This window comes from Dromiciops gliroides, chromosome 1 (genome assembly GCF_019393635.1).
Source record: "Dromiciops gliroides isolate mDroGli1 chromosome 1, mDroGli1.pri, whole genome shotgun sequence".
Classification (NCBI taxonomy): Eukaryota; Metazoa; Chordata; class Mammalia; order Microbiotheria; family Microbiotheriidae; genus Dromiciops; species Dromiciops gliroides.
In genome coordinates this window covers 508,500,612-508,518,821 of record NC_057861.1, presented here as the reverse complement: position 1 = coordinate 508,518,821, position 18,210 = coordinate 508,500,612, and the positions used below count along the sequence as shown (strand labels likewise).

Below are 18,210 nucleotides of genomic sequence, written 5' to 3'. Positions count from 1 at the left end.
ACTATTCTAGCATTCACTCTAGCAACAACACCATGGGAAAGTCAAAACAGAGAAGTGGAGTTCTTTCTTTAAAATTCCAAAAAAATCAATGCTAGATTCTGCATTAAGTGCAGTTCTTCTTAGCTCTCATCAGTGGTTCCACATTTCTTTCACCATTGATTTTTTTTCTGATAATATTCTCTATTCCAAATTAACTTTTAACTCAGTACATGTAAACATAGAGTTGGAAGAGGCCTTGAGAAAGCACTTAGTCCACCATTACCAAAATGTCCTGAGATCATAGATTTAGAGTTGGAAGCAGTCTTAAAGATCAAATAATTCACCCTTTCATTTTACAGGTGACAAAACCAATGCACAAAGATGTGAAGAGATTTGCCCAAGGTCACACAGGATTCCTCTCCAAAGAAGAAACTGAAAAAAAAATTAATAATCTGTTAGTCTTCTTTTTCTCAGATTAAAAAAAGTTATTTTCTAAGTCCCCAATATAGTTTTATTCTTATCACTCTTGATTTGAGGGGTAACAGAATAAATCAGTATATTAGTGAAGGCTTGACTATCACTGAATATAGAAGGGGACCACCCCATGTCAGACCCTTTTTAAAATCTGTTCCCCCTTTTAAAATGCATAACTTTATAAGAACTTTAGTATTCTCTTATCTCAACAAAAAGCTGTCTTAACCTATTCCTTTTACATAGATTATTTTTCTTTAGTGCTCATCTCCTTTTCTTCTGATCCTACTAGTTGGCTTCTCCCTTTTTGAAATATTCTAATCATAAATTCCTTGATTTAGAGTTAGAAATGACCTTAATAGTCATCAAATCATACTGCCTCATATTACAGATAAGGAAACTTAGACCCAGAGAAGTTCAATGACTTGCTCAGAGTCACAGACCTAATAAGCAATTGAAACAGGAATGAAGTTTAGATTTTACTGACTCTAAGTCTAGAGCTTTATCTCCACCACACTAAACTTTTCTCTAATCCTAATATCTATCAAACAAGGGAGAAAATTGCCTTCCCCTTCCCCATATAATCTAAGAATTTATTCTCTGTATGACCAAAGAACTAAGAAAAAAAATATTCTCCATATGGCATGGCTGGGTTATGCAAATGTATAGCCTCAAAAATAATCCCCATGAATCCATTCCATTTTCTCTATGTTACATGCTTGCTTGGCATCATGCTAAAGCATATATAGACATTATCCTGAGCTGAGAAGTAACACATGTACTTAGGTTGAAACTTATCAAAAGAGCAGTTTCAAATTGTTTTACTTCCTCAAGAGAACTCCAGCATACCTATCTCAGCAAAGCAAGATTGCTGAGGGAATCCCATCCCTTTCCAAGCTCCTTGCATTGCTTGGTCCACAAATTAGCTCAACTCATACTATGATTTTTGTGACAGTTGCTGGATTGGTTGAATCATGAAGTTTTACCTAATTCTAATGTATTCTGGGCTTACAGAGCCCATCAAGTTAGTCAGCTGACATTTAAGAGTCATTCACTAACATGAGAGTTATTGATATAACAGGTACTTAAAAATGGGTCCGCTAACTAGTTCAGTACCCCATTCAAAACTAAAAAAAACTGCTAGTCCTATAGGAGTAAGGAACCTTAGCATAACACAAAAGTCAGCAACATGAGTTCCTCACAACATTCCTTACCTTCAGCTGATTTGGGATCTGAATGTTCTTTTGTTCAGAGGCCTGGTAAAAAGCCAGACTTTCAAAAGAGTCTATGAAGATTGCTGCCCTGAATAAGGCCTTTTATGGTTGAGAATTTTACTTACATGCTTCTCTCTGGACTCCCGGTGTGAGGCAGTGCCTAGAACACAGGTAAGTAGCCATGAAGGTCAGGTAGAAGCTTACCTCTGGTTTTTATTCCGTTTGGTTTCACAGCAGGTGACTTCAGCTATGAGAAACAAAAATGTTGCCTAAAGATAAAGTTCCTGAGAAACAAGTAGACAAGTATAGAAAGCATATGGCAAAGTTGGTACTTGTTTTGAAGCACCATCCAAAAATCAGTTCTTTTTAATTACTATATACTTTCACTGTACCTATAGCAAAATAAAACATCCAAAAAATTCAACTTTTAAAATTTAGTAAGACAAAAAAATCTAACTTCTTAGTATCATTTAACAACAAAAAAAGATCTATTAAATTATTTTTCTACCTTGCAACTAATTGTTTGGGCATTATTTAGAAAGAGAAAAATAGATATTTTAAATGGATCACTATGCTAGGTTTATTCATAAATACATATGTATTAAAGTTATTGTATACTTCATAAAAGGAAGGAAGGAAGGAGGGAAGGAAGGAAGAAGGAATTTCTTAAATGCTTATTATCTGCAAAGCACTTCTAAGGAGTAGGTCATTAAAGGGCTCAAATATTTGGTTTATTTATTTTTCAGATGAGCTTTCTAGTCACACATCAACTATCTTGTACTTGGAAGCTGATTCTTAAAATACAAATATAAGATTTTACATTTATTCACATTTAATTTCATTTTAGATCAAACCAAGGGTTCTTACTTATCAAGATCTTTTTGAATTCCAATTCTCTTCCAGTATTTTAATTATACCTTTCACAGACATGGAACCACTAGGTCTAGCCATTCATGTGGTTCTGAATAAACCTTTTTTACTCTGGTTTAGCCCATCTCTGTCTTAATAAGAAAAAATAATAAAATAAGTACTATGTTAAATGCTTTGGGAAAATACAGATAAATTGTATCTATAGCAGAAACCCTGACACTTACCCTATCAACAAAAGAAAGAATAGTTTGACATCACCTGAACTTGGTGAAGTTATATTGACTCTTTGTTATCACATCTTCCTTTGTGTAGGTATTAAGCCTCTGATGTTTTGTTTTGTTTTGTCATTTCTATTACAAAGAATATTTTCTGTGGTGGAGAAAATAGAAAGGAAAATTAGATTTGAGCAGGTATGCATTATCTTAGTTATTAATTAAACCATCAAGTAGCATTGATACCTGGTCACCCCATACTGTTCAGTAAAATGCATGGTCTAGATTAACCATAGGAGAATGACCTGAAGACATTGCCATCTACCATTTCAAGAAGGGCACTTCTAAGATACAGGGCCTGAAATAATAGACCTCCTATTGTTAACTTCCCAAGAAATAGGCAAAGTCAGTGTGACCATGATAGCAATGCTTATCCATAGCTATGAGGAAACTCATGGCCTGGATTCAGGCAGGATAAAGGACACATCCCTACCCAGGAATTATTGTATTCAAGATTGAGGGAAGGCAATGGCTGCTGGACTGGGCAACTGGAGAAGGAACCTATCCAGTAGTATACTAGAGCCAGTACAAACCAGCTCTCAGAGTAGATTTTTAAATTTATAGTATGAATATTTACATTTCAGAAGTCAGCAAATTCTACAAATGAAGGCTTGGTTTATTATTTTACTGATTGCCTAGACTTTAGAACATGATGGGGAAAATATCATAAGGCAGATTATATTTAAAAGTATGTAATGTGCATTTTTTGAAAAAGAGAGCCGATTGTTAAATATTTGTTAACATGGATTTATGATGAACCCAATCCAGGTAAAACATCATCTCATTCAAAGGCTGTAGGAATAGGTAGGACTTAGACCTATCCATTCCATTCAATACTATGAGAGAGCAGATACCAGTCTAGCATAAAGTCCTAATAAAAAAATTAAAGCTATGAATACAAGAAAACAGAAGAAAACTCCTACCACACTGAAGAAATATCATGGATTAAAAAAATTCCTACATATAATCCTAAAGAAAATATACCTTATACAATTACAGCTGGAATCTTGGAAAATGGATGAACTGACTACAACTAATCCAAGAATGGATGGAAGAAATGAATAATGACCTGAAACAAGAGATTTTTTAAAATGACATTAGATGCCTTGGAAAGAGAATGAAGAGCTTAGAGTATAAACTGAACAATCTTACCTGAGTAGTTGTCACCTGTAAAAATGGTATGGAACAATGAGAACCCAATGCCTCCTTGAAGCAACAAAAAGTATTAGGACAATTTAGAAAAACTGAAAAATTAGAAGATAATATTAACTATCTATTTTCATAAACAACTGACCTAGAAAATAGGACAAGAAAAGAGAATGTAAGAATTGTAAGAACCTTGGCAATCATGACCAAAAACCAAAAATTATAGATCACATTTTATTAAGTCATAAAACAAAACTACATAGAAGTATTGGGGTCAGAGGGAAAAGTTAAGACAGAAAAAAATCTATTGTCTTCCTCCTAAAAGAAACCCTAAATTGACATGATTTGGTGTCTAAAATTAATAACACGCTTTTAAATTTATTCTGAATTATTAATATTTTGTAAGTTTAAGTGATCAATGAAATAACAAGGAAAGCCCTGTTGTTGTTTAGCATTTTCCCATTTCTAGTTGTAAAAGTTCACACTGAAATTTTAACAATTAGCTCTTTTCTTTTCATTTTCTTTTTTCTTTTGGTGAGGCAATTGGGGTTAAGTGACTTGCCCAGGGTTACACAGCTAGTAAGTGTCAAGTATCTGAGACCTGATATGAACTCTGGTCCTCCTGAATCCAAGGCCAGTGCTTTATCCACTGAGTGATAGACATGAAAAGATATGCATCAGCAATTTTATTAACATGCAGAAGAAAAAAGTATAAAATTGGGGGCAGCTAGATGGCATAGTGGATAAAGCACAGGCCTTGGATTCAGGAGTCCCAGAGTTCAAATCCAGCCTCAGACACTTGACACTAGCTGTGTGACCCTGGGCAAGTCACTTAACCCTCATTGCCCTGTTAATAAAAAACAAAAAAATAAAGTATAAAATCATTTTCTTCCTTATTAAATTTTAATGACAGTACATATGTCATAAAAACAAACCATGAGACAGAAGTTGATAGTTTCTCATTGAATCTGTCCCTCAACTATTGAAGTATCTGTGTTTATCACACACAAAGTTCAGAATTATTGTTCTTTTTGAGAGGTTTCAGTAATTTCTGACTCTTTATGATCCCATTTACAGTTTTCTTGGCAAAGATACTGGAATAGTTCACCTTTTCCTTCTCCAGCTCCTTTTACATATGAGGAACTGAAGCAAACAGGGTTAAGTGGATTGCCCAGGTTCACACAGCTAGTAAGGAGATGAGAGATAATAGTCCTTATATGCTCTGCTCAGCTTAAACTTAATATATGATCATAAATTAGAAAGGAGATTAATAAGCTGGAAGCATCTGTAAGAAAGCAATGAGTATGATGAAATACTTTGAGTGTGTACCATTGATCAAATGCAGGAACTGGAGATATTTAACTTGGAGAAGAGAGGAGAATAAGAGAAGTGCTGATAGCTGTCTCCTAATATTTTAAAGGCTATCATATGGAAGATATTCCATTTGGCATAGAGACAGAACCAGCAATTATGGGGCAAGTAACAAAGAGAATAATTTAAGCTTGATGTTTCAAGGTAGAGAGGTAGGAGATTGAATGCTATGAAGAGTGAAGAGCAAGTAACCTACTTTGGCTGGAATCTGAAGGACTTTAGATGACAAATAAATAATTGTCAGAAAGAGAACCATAGGATTTTCCCTATTTTGGATGAGTTGCTTTGGGAGATAGAGGGCATAAAGACTCACTTGTTGGCTATGTTAGAGTAGGGAATCTTGATTTGGCACAAGTTGAAGTAGATGGCCTCCCGGATACCTTCTAACTCTGAAATTTTACAAAACTGAGACACAGAAAACTTAAATTACTTGCCCAAGGTCACATAGCTAATTAATGGCAGAGAAGATTAGAATCTAGGTCCTCTTGCTTATAGTCCAGCATGAGATGAATTATGTTTGTTTTCCTCCCCTATTGACCAAGCTGAACACACATATGAGGCAATGCACTGATATCAAATTAAACATGAGAAGGTAACTAATAAAACACTCTCATTTATTGCAAAAATGAGCTTCTATTATCACTGAATTTTTGTTAATGCAATGCCAATACATTTACAATATAATAACAGAAGTATCTGGCATCCCAGTGGATAAAACACTAGTCCTCAAGTCAGAAAGATCTGAGTTCAAATTTGATGTCAGACACTGTATGATGCTAGTCATGTTTTCCTCAGTTTCCTCAGCTTAAAATATAGATAATAAAAGGAAGCACTATATCTCAGGGTCTTTTGAGGATAAAGTGAAATCATATCTGTTTTTAAAAAGTGTTTAGTACAGTACCTGGCCTGTAGTAGGATATATATAAATGCTTATTCTCCTTTCTTTCATATAATACATAAAGATATAAGTGTTGCATGTATTTTTTGATTATAGCTAAAAGGGCATTTTCATTAAAACATTTTCTTTTCTATTACATGTGGAAATTCACCTTACTTTGACCTTCATCTAGCTATATGTCCCAGATTGAAATAGTTAAAAATAATGAACCAATTACCTTTATGACACAAGACCTCATCCTGTTTCTTAAAATTGATTAAGATGCCACCTGGAAGCTTGTAGCTCTTTGGTATTCTGAGTTTATCATTTAATTGTGGTGGATGAATTGTACTAAAGGGTAAATGACATCTTCTTTTCCCAGCCCCCTCCCACATTGAATAATTTCCATATTGAATTTTCTTAGGTGAGAAGTCTTCATTAGAAAGCCACAACATTTAGCCTTTATATCAGATTGCAACTACATTGCAATCTATGGGAAATGAATACAGTACATTTTCAAATAGGTTCCTTTCAAGAACTTTGTTCCTTTATTTGTTCACAGGCTCCTGTTAATACTTAATATTTTATATAATAGCTGTCAAGTAAGTAAGATAAATATTGGCTCCATATCCAATGATTATATTAAATGTTGACTGCCTTGGATCAATGACCCAGCAACCCACTGTTGGGATGCTCTGGACACAACTTGTACCCAGGATCACACAGTTATAATATCAGAGGTTGAGACTAGAATCAAATTCATTCTGATTTCAAAAGGAGCTCTATATGTGCAGAGAGGGAGAAGAATAAGAACAGGGATTAAGAAGGGGAAAGGGAGAAAAGAGATAAAAAGAAAGAAAGTGTTATCTAGACACAGTTTTACAAAAAGTAAGACTGTAAATGCTAGCAAATTGGGGGTAGGGAGCTTATCTTTGACCATTTCCCTTGCCCCCAAGTCAGGATCAATGAGAATACTCTTTCAAGGTATGTTAATATACCTTGCTGATGCTCTAGGGATAACTCTGGCTATATTTAAGTTTTATCTGGGATTCTTTCCTATATTGATACAAGGGGAGGAAATGAGGCCAAGAAAGATGGAATGATCCATTGATTCAGGATATGGTTTGTTTGAATCCAGAATCTTTGGAATGGTGAGTACAAGCACCAAATTTGATGTTGTAGAACATGATAAAGGGGATCATCAAGAGAGAGAATGGGTAGTGGGCTAGACTTATGATTTCATTCCTAAAGGGATCTTTTTTATTGTTATTATTATTATTATTAATTTATTTTTATTTCTTGTTAGTTTTCAACATTTGTTTTTATAACATTTTGGATTCCATATTTGGTTCCCTCCCTTCCTTTGTTTCCCCCTTTCAAGACAAATTTGATATAGGTTATATATGTACAATCATATCAAACATATTTCCTCAGTTGTATCATGAAAGAAGAATCAGAACAAAAAAGGAAAATCTCAAAAAAACTTTTAAAAATAGAAATAGTATGGTTAAATCTGCATTCAGATTTCACTGTTCTCTTTTCTAGATGTGGAGAGCATATTCCTTTGGAATTCCATCAGTCATTTGGAATTGTCTTGGGTCATTGTAGTCTGAGAAAAGCTAAGTCTATCATAATTGATCATCACACAATGTAGCTGTTACTGTGTGCAATGTTCTCCTGGTTTTCTGCTCACTTCACTCAACATGAATCCACTTAAGTCATTCCAGGTTTTTCTGAAATCTGCCTGCTCATCAAATCTTATAGCACAATAGTATTCTATTACATTCATATACCACATCTGGTTCAGCCATTCCCTACTTGATGGGCATCCCCTTGATTTATAATTTTTTGCCACCACAAAGAGAGTTGCTAGAAATATTTTTGAACATATGGGTCCTTTTCCCCTAATGGGAATCCTTGTAAGAGAAAACTTCTTTAACCTATCAAGATCTACGCATACCACTTAAAATCTTGGGAAATTGCCCAAGATCACACGTCTATTATATAAGAGATAGGATAATTTATTCTAATTTCAAAATCTGCTCTTTGGGAAGAGAAGGAGAGGAAAAAGGGTAGGGGAAAAGACAGGGAAATGGAGAAAAGAACTCTAACAGAAAGTATTATCTGATGGGGGAATAGAGAAATGCCACCAAAATTGTTCTCAATTAGGTTGTTCAGTGACATTAAGGTTGTTGACTGCTTAGCCCTTACCTAGGTAGATTTTTCCCATTAAGTTTTCTTTTTAGACATCTTATACCTATAAAACCTTCCCTCATAAACTACATTGATTTTAATTCATGACCTTTTTCCTGGGTAGCAAGTTAAGTAGAATGTTGGTAAGAGAATTTGGTATAGGAGAAATGCCATATTTATAACTCTATATCCTCATTTCCTAGATCTCTTGAATACCATCTCCCTTTAAAAAAGATGCACATGCAAAAAATTAGAATTCAGTAAGAACATATAATTTTTAAATCTCTATGCAAATGTCCTGAAACTATTGTCAGAAACTCTAATGTTCCTATGCTGCTTTCATTGAAGACTGACCTCAATTAACTGAATTTAATTATCTGAATTCATATTTTAATTTATTCATTTATGCCAATTACTGAAGCCTTCGAGTAGAATTACAAATTCACAAAAACTAGGGTAATAAAAATATTTAGGGGATTAAATATATACTCAGCTTAGTCTCAAGAAGATTTCTCTTTTCCTCCCAAAAAGTGTTAATAAATTGAAGGGCCTTAAAAAATCAACATAGTAGGACTGCTCAGGATTTACCAAGTCATAAGATTAAGAACCCTTATTATACACACACACACACAAGCACACACACACACATAGATATATATATACTGTAAGGGGCTAAACTTCTAGCTATGAATGTCTAAAATCTAATGAATGGTTGCCTTAAATTAGAAGCTTTAACAAGAGTTTAGACTTTTAAGCATTTATTAAGGTGCATTAGAATCTAGTGATCAGAGAGAAAGAGGCCAAGATTCCTTCATCTATCTATCTATCTATCTATCTATCTATCTATCTATCTATCTATCTATCTATCTATCTATCTATCTATCTAAGAGAGCCAGAATCTCCTCTCTACCCAAGCCGAGGTCTGGGCCAAAAAAGACCTCACTTGCTCCTTCCTTCTCCCAGAAGCATCCTCTCCAACAGGAAACAGGGTCATCCACACACACAGCTCCAAGCTAATTGGCTGGTAGCTCTTACTGACAATTCCCACAGGTGGTTCTATAGATGTAACTTGGATGCTCGGAAACTTCTAGACACTGGTTAACTTCCGGATGCTAAAGTCACATGGTCTCTAAATCACATGCTTTCTCCTCATGGTGGAGCTTCCCTGCAATCTCTTCCCCAGCAGGGAGTGCCATTCCAATTCTCACAATACATACATACATACATACATACGTGTGTGTGTGCGTATGTATGTGTATAAGAGACAAAGAGAGTGAAACAGAGAGAAAGGGATTTCAGCCTATAAAACTCTCAGTAGTTGGGAGTGTACAGAAAGGGGAGAATAATTTTGTATTTAGGACTCCAAAGGACTTTAGATAAATGAATCGCTCTCCAAATCTAGCCATAATCTCATGAGAACAGTCATAGATATCCTAGATAAAATGCAATAAAAACAATTTGGGATCCACAGTTCATGGAAACAACCACATAGGCAGGAGTACTTCAAAAGGTCCCATTTTGGAATTTTTAGTAATTAATCCATTATTTCCTCTCAATATGGACTGTGTTGCTAGTTTACTAGACAAAAATATTCATTTTTCAAAAAGCTATATGCAAAACTAGACATAGTTAAAAGTTAATTTAAGTTTCTATTCTAGTAAAGAGCTGAAGATATTTATTTCTTTTCATGTTATTTTTAGGTGTCAGGAATTATCAGATTAAAATCTTTAAAGAGAAATATACTTTGTGAGGACAAGTCAATGCTATCTAATTAGTTTACTTTAACTGCTACTTAATATACAATTGACATCTGAGAAAACAAACAAACAAAAAAGCTGATCTATAAGCAGAAACCTTGAGTTAGAGAGTTAAGTGACCAGGGAAATATAAGAAGACAAATGAAACAGCCAGAAGTAGAAACAAAGTAAGTAATTTGATCTAATTACATAATTATGAATGTATATATATATATATATATATATATATATATATATATATATATATATGTGTGTGTGTGTGTGTGTGTGTGTATGTATATATGTATGTGTGTATACACACACACTGAATATACTAATTCATTTTATAACAGTATGATGTTATATGAGTAGCCTCAGAGTATTTAATTGGAATGTCATGTATAGATTTTTAATTCAAATTTAAAATTTTATGATTAAGATTTTTTAAAATTTATGTGTAGAATTTCTCCCCAAAAAAGTCTTTCAAAGGCATTTTGGCAAAATTAAATGATGCCACATAAGAGATCTGATCTGACATGCTGGAGGGTTTTTTTTACATCTTCTCGGCCCTCTATAAAAGCATTGTACTAGTTAGAATGGGAGGCTATTCCAAAAATTGTAGTGTGTGGAATTCAAAATGGATATTTTAAGAAGGAACAATTTGAGGGAAGGGAGGAAGGAGAATGCTCAGCTTTATCTTTAACCAGGTCTTCTATCCACACAGACATACTTTTTAAATGAGGAGGACCTTGTGAGCTTCAATGGATCAGAAGTTTCTATCTTCCCATCTGTATCTTAGTGGTGTCCTTAGCAAAGATTAGCTATATGTTTTCCAGATCATCTGGTGACAGTGTCTGCATCAGGAACCAAGAATAAAAAAGTGAACAACACAAACAGAATGATCTCAGAAAGTTATGGAAAGACTTGCCTGAAATGGTGGAGACTAAAGTGAGCAGAACTAAGGGAACATTGTATATAGGAACATTAATATCATTTTAAGAATGACTTTGAGTAACAGGCATTTGACTAATATAAATACACAAATTAAAAATAAAGGACATATGAAGAAAGACATTATCTATATCCAAAGAAAGAATTGATAAATAGAAGTGTATATAAAATAATTTTATATGTGCATACATACATACATACATACATACATACATATATATTTGTTTATGCATGCACTTATTTGTTTCTAATGGTAGACATCACTAGGGTGGGATGGGTGGGGGAGGGAAGAAAAAAAGAAATTTACATGATAACTTTATTATATATGTTAAAGGAATAGCAAGTTGTACATAGTACATTTCAAATTTCATGTGTTATGTTTTTATTATACTATGTTATGGAAATGCTAAATAATATGTACCTTTTTAAAAATTTAAAAATAAAGAATAAATCTCCCAGTAACTAGTAACTGTGACTAAGCCTTTGACATATGGACTTTATAAGCTTATCACCATTTCTACCTATCTTGTTTCCCTGTAGAAAGCTTAATGCATTTCAGTACCAAATCTCCATTTTCATGATAAGAAAATGATGAAGTTCATAAATTTCCATTGCTCCCACCATTTTGTCCATGTTTGTATATTCTTCTTGTCATAAACTCCAAATACACTGAATAGTGAATATCTTATTATTTTTCATTTTCCCCTAATGTATTCCCTTTCCCTGTTCTTTTCTTCTAAACCAAAACAAAACAAAAAAGAACAAAAGCTTTATGCAGGCCTTATGTTTGTCTCTTAACTACTCCTCTGGCCCTTGAAAACAATGAGATTCTCAAGAGACACTTCTCCCACTGTTAGAATTTCAACACTTCATTATTACCTAGATTTTTTACAATGATTCAGAAGCATTTGTCTTTCTAGGTTTCTCTTAAGCATGTTTTTGTATCTCAAAGGATTTTGATGTAACTCTGGACTTTTCAGCAGGAATACTTGTAAGTGTGTTCTCCTATAAGGTCCACCATATGCCATATCCCACATCCCACATCCCACAAACACTTATATAATTATAATCAATTTTCCAGGTTACAGTTCTCTTTCTTCCAACTACTTATCTATCTATCTATCTATCTATCTATCTATCTATCTATCTATCTATCTATCTATCTATCTATCTTTTCCAACCTTTGAATTTGTCTTAATATTTTCTAATGTCTCATGAAGTCATTTAATTCTATTTCTTCCATTCTCTTTTTTAGACTGTTCACTACTTGACTAAAATTTTCAACCTTCTTTTTGAAGGTATTTATTTCCTTTCCTTCCTTCCAGCCCCAACCAAAACTTTTTTAAAAAAAATCAAATTTAACTTTTTACATATCTTCATTTCTTCTAGCCACTCATACTGTGTGTTTGTGTGTGTGTGTGTGTGTTTGTGAGAGAGAGAGAGAGACAGAGAGACAGAGAGACTTATTTCTCTGAGGCTCTGATTTTATCTGTTTTGAAGTTATCTTTATCTCTTGGGCTTCACTTACCCCATAGTATTTCTTCATCATGCAAAGTATTATCTTCAATTTACTTATATCCTCAGTTCCTGCGTTGAGATACTATACCAGGACATTTTATTCATGATGAGGTGACTGTTACTAGGTTTTATCTTCTGCTGCAAACCCTGATTTCAGTCTCAGATTTCTGGTGGTCCAATTTGGTTGCTCACCTCAGCTTCTCCCTTTATGATTCTGCCAGCACAATCCCTGTTAGTTTTGTTCTCTGATACCTCTGACAGCCCCCAGTCAGATATCTGAGATCCTGCTAGTCTCAAGTCCTTTGCAAAGTTCTTAAGAATACATCTAGCACTTGAGTTGGTTCTGTCTCCTGTGGTTCCCTGAGCAAGGTAGCACAGAATAGTGGATTGGGCATTGGGCATAGAGTCAGAAAAGCCTGAGTTCTAATCCTACCTGAGATACTGAGTAACTTTAAGACCTTGGGCAATCATTTAACTTCCGTGCTTCGGTTTCCTTATCTGTAAAAGTAGGTTCTACTCAATGACCTCTCAGGTGTCCTCCAGTTATTAAACTATGATTTAGCTTTCTGAAAAGTACACTGTTAGGTCCTGTCTCCCAGCATGATGACCTAAGGGGATTTTCCTCTCTCCCTTGCTTCTGTTCTGACAATCCTGGTGCAAGATCATCTCAAACTTTATTTATAGGTTTTCACTGTGTACTTGGTACAAACCATTTCCCAGCACCCAGAGATCTCAACTTTTGGTGTTGGTCTGGATTGGATAAAGGTCCTTAATTCTAATTCTGTTTCTCTTTAAGTGTCTTGATCATTTCTCTATCTGCTGCTTCTTTAAGTTTTTTTTTTAATGTATATAATAGAGAGCTAGATTTCTCTACAAGTTTTAATGTATCTTTCTTAACCCATCAAGACTCACTGATGCTACTACAAGCCAAGTACCCAAAGGAGAAAAAAACAGTGGAAGAAAAAAAACTATAAATATATTTATTGGATCACATTTTGTAGTAGAAAAAAACTAGAAATAAAGTGAGTACCCATAATTTAGTTGATAGTTGGGTGAATCATGGTGCATGTATGTGATATGATATTATTGCACTAAAAGGGAAAAAACATATGACAAATTTTGAGAAACCTGGTAAATATCTGAACTGATACTATATGAAATGATAGCAGTAGTGAGAAGAAAAACAACTTTGAAAGACCATAAAAGGATCAAACAAAACTTCAGAAAACTGGTGAAATGTGCTACCCACCCCTTGGTAAAGAAATGATAAATTAGTGATGCAAAATGAGACAGATATTTTCAAACATCACCGACATGCTGATTTGTTTTGTTTGGCCTTACTTATTTCAAAGGGGAACTGCTTTGGGCTAAGGGAAGTAAGATATAGTGGTAGAGATACAAAACAATGGGAGAAAAATAATAATGGACTATCAGTAAAAACATTCTAAATATATAAAGGTAAACAATTCAAAATATGACAAATACAAGAACATTATTGTTACTATTGTGAAGTATTTTATATATTCTCAGGGAGGCAAACTATGTAGCAGGTCATTGTTTTCATATTTGATCTTCTTTCTTCCCTCATGTATTAATATATATTTTATTAATTTCACAATAAAAAGATTTTTAAAAATAAACTGTAATATAGATTGATAAACTCCAAAAAGGGAGGAACTATGCTCCTGTTGTGAGGAGGGCTCATAGTTGTTTTTGACTGCCAATTATCTATCTAATAATGTTAGGGGGTATTGCTTCTGTCATGCTAAGGAGAACTGGTTATTTCTACTTACCCACCCCCAGATTTATGTGAGAAGCCCTTTCTGAACTCTGTCCTTCAGGTTTGACTTTAATGTAAACATGTTCAACTCCACTCATCAGGGGAATAAATGATTTTCCTTCCAAATTTTTGTGTGGGAAAAACAATGGAAATATAAAGCAAGGAGATTACTCCCTCAGAAGAGCTTGCTCAACATCAATGACAAACTTCCCCCACCAGGACAAATGAATAATAGGTATCCAGGACTTCATTTTTGTTCATATATTCTTTCTCTGCTTTGGGAAATCTATAGAAATAATAATCAATTAATAGATATGGCAATAACAACAATCCATTTTCATATCAATGCAAGACTGTCACATTTATCACTACAATTATTATCAATGAATATATATGTATGTATGGCCTATATATGTAAATTTAATATAGGAATGCTATAACAAAACTGGAAACTATGGGTTAAAAGGAATAGGAAGTAAACAAGAAAAAAGGAGGAATTTAAATTATTCTAATTCTCAAAAAGCAGAGAAAAAAATAAAAAAAAATAAGTATAGGAGAAGAAAATTCCCAGTCAAAATTCCCAGAAAAATCCTATTTCTAGCAGGTAGGTGGGATTGTAGTAGCATATATTTGATGAAAGAAGCCAATTACCACTTCTTAACTGTCTTCCTTTACAAATTTTGCCTTCCTTTCCCAGCTCTTTTCAGAATAGCAACTACATCTTTCAGGGTCATGGTTTTCATTTCAAAACTGCAGAGAGAATTGAAAAGAGAAGTCCCTCAGGCAAGTGTCTCAGAAAGACCAATTTCAACTCACTTACAAACCTACTACCAGAAGTACCGAATCATTTGGTTTAGTCATTGGTGCAGATTAACATCTTATTCTTTGCTTTGGGGAAGCTGTAACAATATGAATGAAATTCTTTTTTTTTAAAAACTCTGAGTCTGGAGTATTGTCACAAATGGCTCCAAAAGTAAAACAGTAGTAGTAGTAGTAGTAGTAGTAGTAGTAGTAGCAGCAGCAGCAGTAGCAGCAGCAGTAGTAACAATAACTAAACAAATAATTGAATGAATAAATAAATAAATATACATCATTCTTCTTGTGTGCCTCACCAATAGCCCTCCTTTTCAGTGAATTCACTCCAAGGACACAAACAAATCATTAATGTATTGAAATACAATGTTATTTAACAGAATTCAAATCATGAAACAGCAAACACAACTCTTTAAGAACAAGAAAGTAAGCTTTTTTCTCTTCTCTCAGAATAAGAGAGTGATAGCAGGGTTTAGGAGAATAAAAATCACTAGTTTTATCTTAACAGACCAGTATTCTGTATCTGCTTTGTCTAGTTTCTTTTCAGCCCCCTTCTCTGTATTTCTTTGTATTGATTCCTAACCTCATATTTTCACTCCTAGGTTGGTGCCTCAATTAATATTGTTATGCTCACAGCAATTGTGTCTTCTTGTCTTCCTGGCAGTGGTCCTAGTTCAATTCATGCTGTCAACCTGCTTCTTTGGCCATTTTCCTTCTTGTCATTTTACTCATGGTGGTGCTTCCAGCTTGTGTCTTTTTTGGATGACCTCCACTGATGGTGTCATTTCTCAAATGGTGCTCTCCCCTTTCCCTTTGGATAGGAAAGAGAATAGCTTTTTTTTTTCTAAAAGAATTTCAAACCTTTTGGTCACTGGCTGAAGAAGAGTGGGGACTCATCTCCAACATCTATTCTAATTATTTGGCAACCCTCAGAAGACTCTCCATACTTCAGGCTCTGTGAATAAACATAACTACCAAACTTGTGTAGATTTTGATTGAGTGAAATATAGGTATTGAGATAATGAGGAACATAGTCATAACATATTCATTAGGAAAACAATTTGATACCTCTACAATTAAATCATTAAATAATCTTTCAGACCATGAATGGCAGAAGCCTTATTATCCAACCTCTTCTAAGCTTTATGTTCGTATATATGTTATGTTATGTGTGTGTGTGTGTATGTATGTCTCCCCTGTTACAATGTAAGCGGCTCTGCCAGCATCCGCTTCCTACTTCGTGTCCTCTTCCCATAAATGGGAGGCTCCTCAAGTTGATTGGCTGATAGCCTTGATAGATAGTGCCCACGAGCAAGCGTTACTTCCTGGCACCAAGGACCTTGACCACATGGCTTGCCCTCAGAGGTCTTCTCCTCATGGCAGAGGTTTTCTACAGTAAGTCTCCAGCAGGTGGCATCATTCCAATCATTATACCAAGATGGGGGAGGAAAGGCAGTAAGCTCTCAGAACTCACAAACACAATTGCTCTAAAAAACCTCCAAATAATGACATAGGACAATTCCTGGAGCAGCAGAACCCACAAAAAAAAAAAAAAAGGGTGAGATAATTTTCCAGCCAAAGACAGCTTAGAAGGTAAGCAGGAGGGGACTGCTGTGCTGGGGTGGGAGTGAAGCCCAATCCTATGGTCATGATGACACAGATCCAGTCCCAGTCAGGACTCACCAGAGAACAAGACCCCCAGAACCTCTGAATCAGCTGCAGTGCCAGCATCTTCTGGAACTAAGCTCATGGTCTGGTGAGAGGGCTAAGTGTTTGGCCATGGGGATATTGCAGAGGTCTCTGCTGGTGCTGAGGCAGAACTTGGGTGTTTCACCCCTGCTGAGAACCAAGAAGTAGGCTTGAGTGACATTGGCCCAGGTGTGGGAGGGGTGCAGGGCTGTCAGAGCCAACAACCACAGTACACAAAGTTTTGTTTTCTGGTTAATTAGCAAGTTACCCTGGGTTATCTACAGAGCAAAGAACAGACCAGGCAAGTGAAGCACCTGCCCCTCCTTAAATCATAACACCTGGGACCCTTGGAAGCTTGGGACAGTAGATAGATAAATAATTGAATGAATGAATAAACAAATAAATGAACAAATGAATGAATGAATAAATGAATGAATACATAGATGAATAAACAAATAGATACACAGGTAAATAGATGATTAGATGAATGAATGAATGAATAAACAGGCAAATAAATGATTGAATGAATGAATGGATAGATAGATAAATGAATGAATGAATAAATGTGGGGTGGGGGGAAAGAAGTATTTTTCCAATGTCATCTGTATTGGAAGGCTAGATTCTCAGGGAAAAACTGAATACTTGTCCTTTGCAGGTTCTAAACTTATCCTTGAGGTATTGAAGGTTTTCTTTGTAATTTCATATATAGGTTATGAGACCCCTCTGGAGTACTTCTCTCTCCCTTCACCCCAATGATTATTAGTTGACATCAATTAGTGACTTAGCCTTAATTAGCTTTTGTTGCTCAGTCATTTATTCATATCCTACTCTTCATAACCTGATTTACTATACCATTCCAGTCCTTTCTATCCTCCACAATGCACATGGGTTCCATGACATTATTAATCCATCTTATCTTCTTCCACCATCTTTTCCTTTTCCCTTCAATCTTTTCCAACATCATGGTCTTTTCTAATGCGTTCCATCTTTTCAATATGTGAATAGCCTGAATTAATTTCTTTAAGTATTGACTGATTTGATTTCTTTGCTGTTCAAACAGTCTCAAAAGTTTTCTCTAGAAGCACAATTTGAAATCATCAATTATGTGGCACTTAGTTTTCCTTATAGGCCAGCTTTCCCAGCAATATGCTGCTAATGAAAAAGTGTAGTTTTGTCTATGTAGACATTTGTCAGCAAGGTCTATATCCTTCTTGCCCCAGATCTTTGACACATTCTCCCATGAGTACATGCAAAGTCTGGGGTACATACTCCAGCTTAGTGGGCACATATGGCAAAGGGTTAACTCAAAGTTTCTATTTGCTAGTCTTCC

At 34.8% G+C, this 18,210-nt stretch overlaps 1 pseudogene; it reads right to left on the bottom strand.

Annotated features, from left to right (window-relative positions):
* LOC122750934 overlaps positions 1 to 13,000 on the bottom strand; it is a 32,550-nt pseudogene extending 19,550 nt beyond the window's left edge.
* Between the last annotated feature and the right edge of the window lie 5,210 nt (positions 13,001 to 18,210).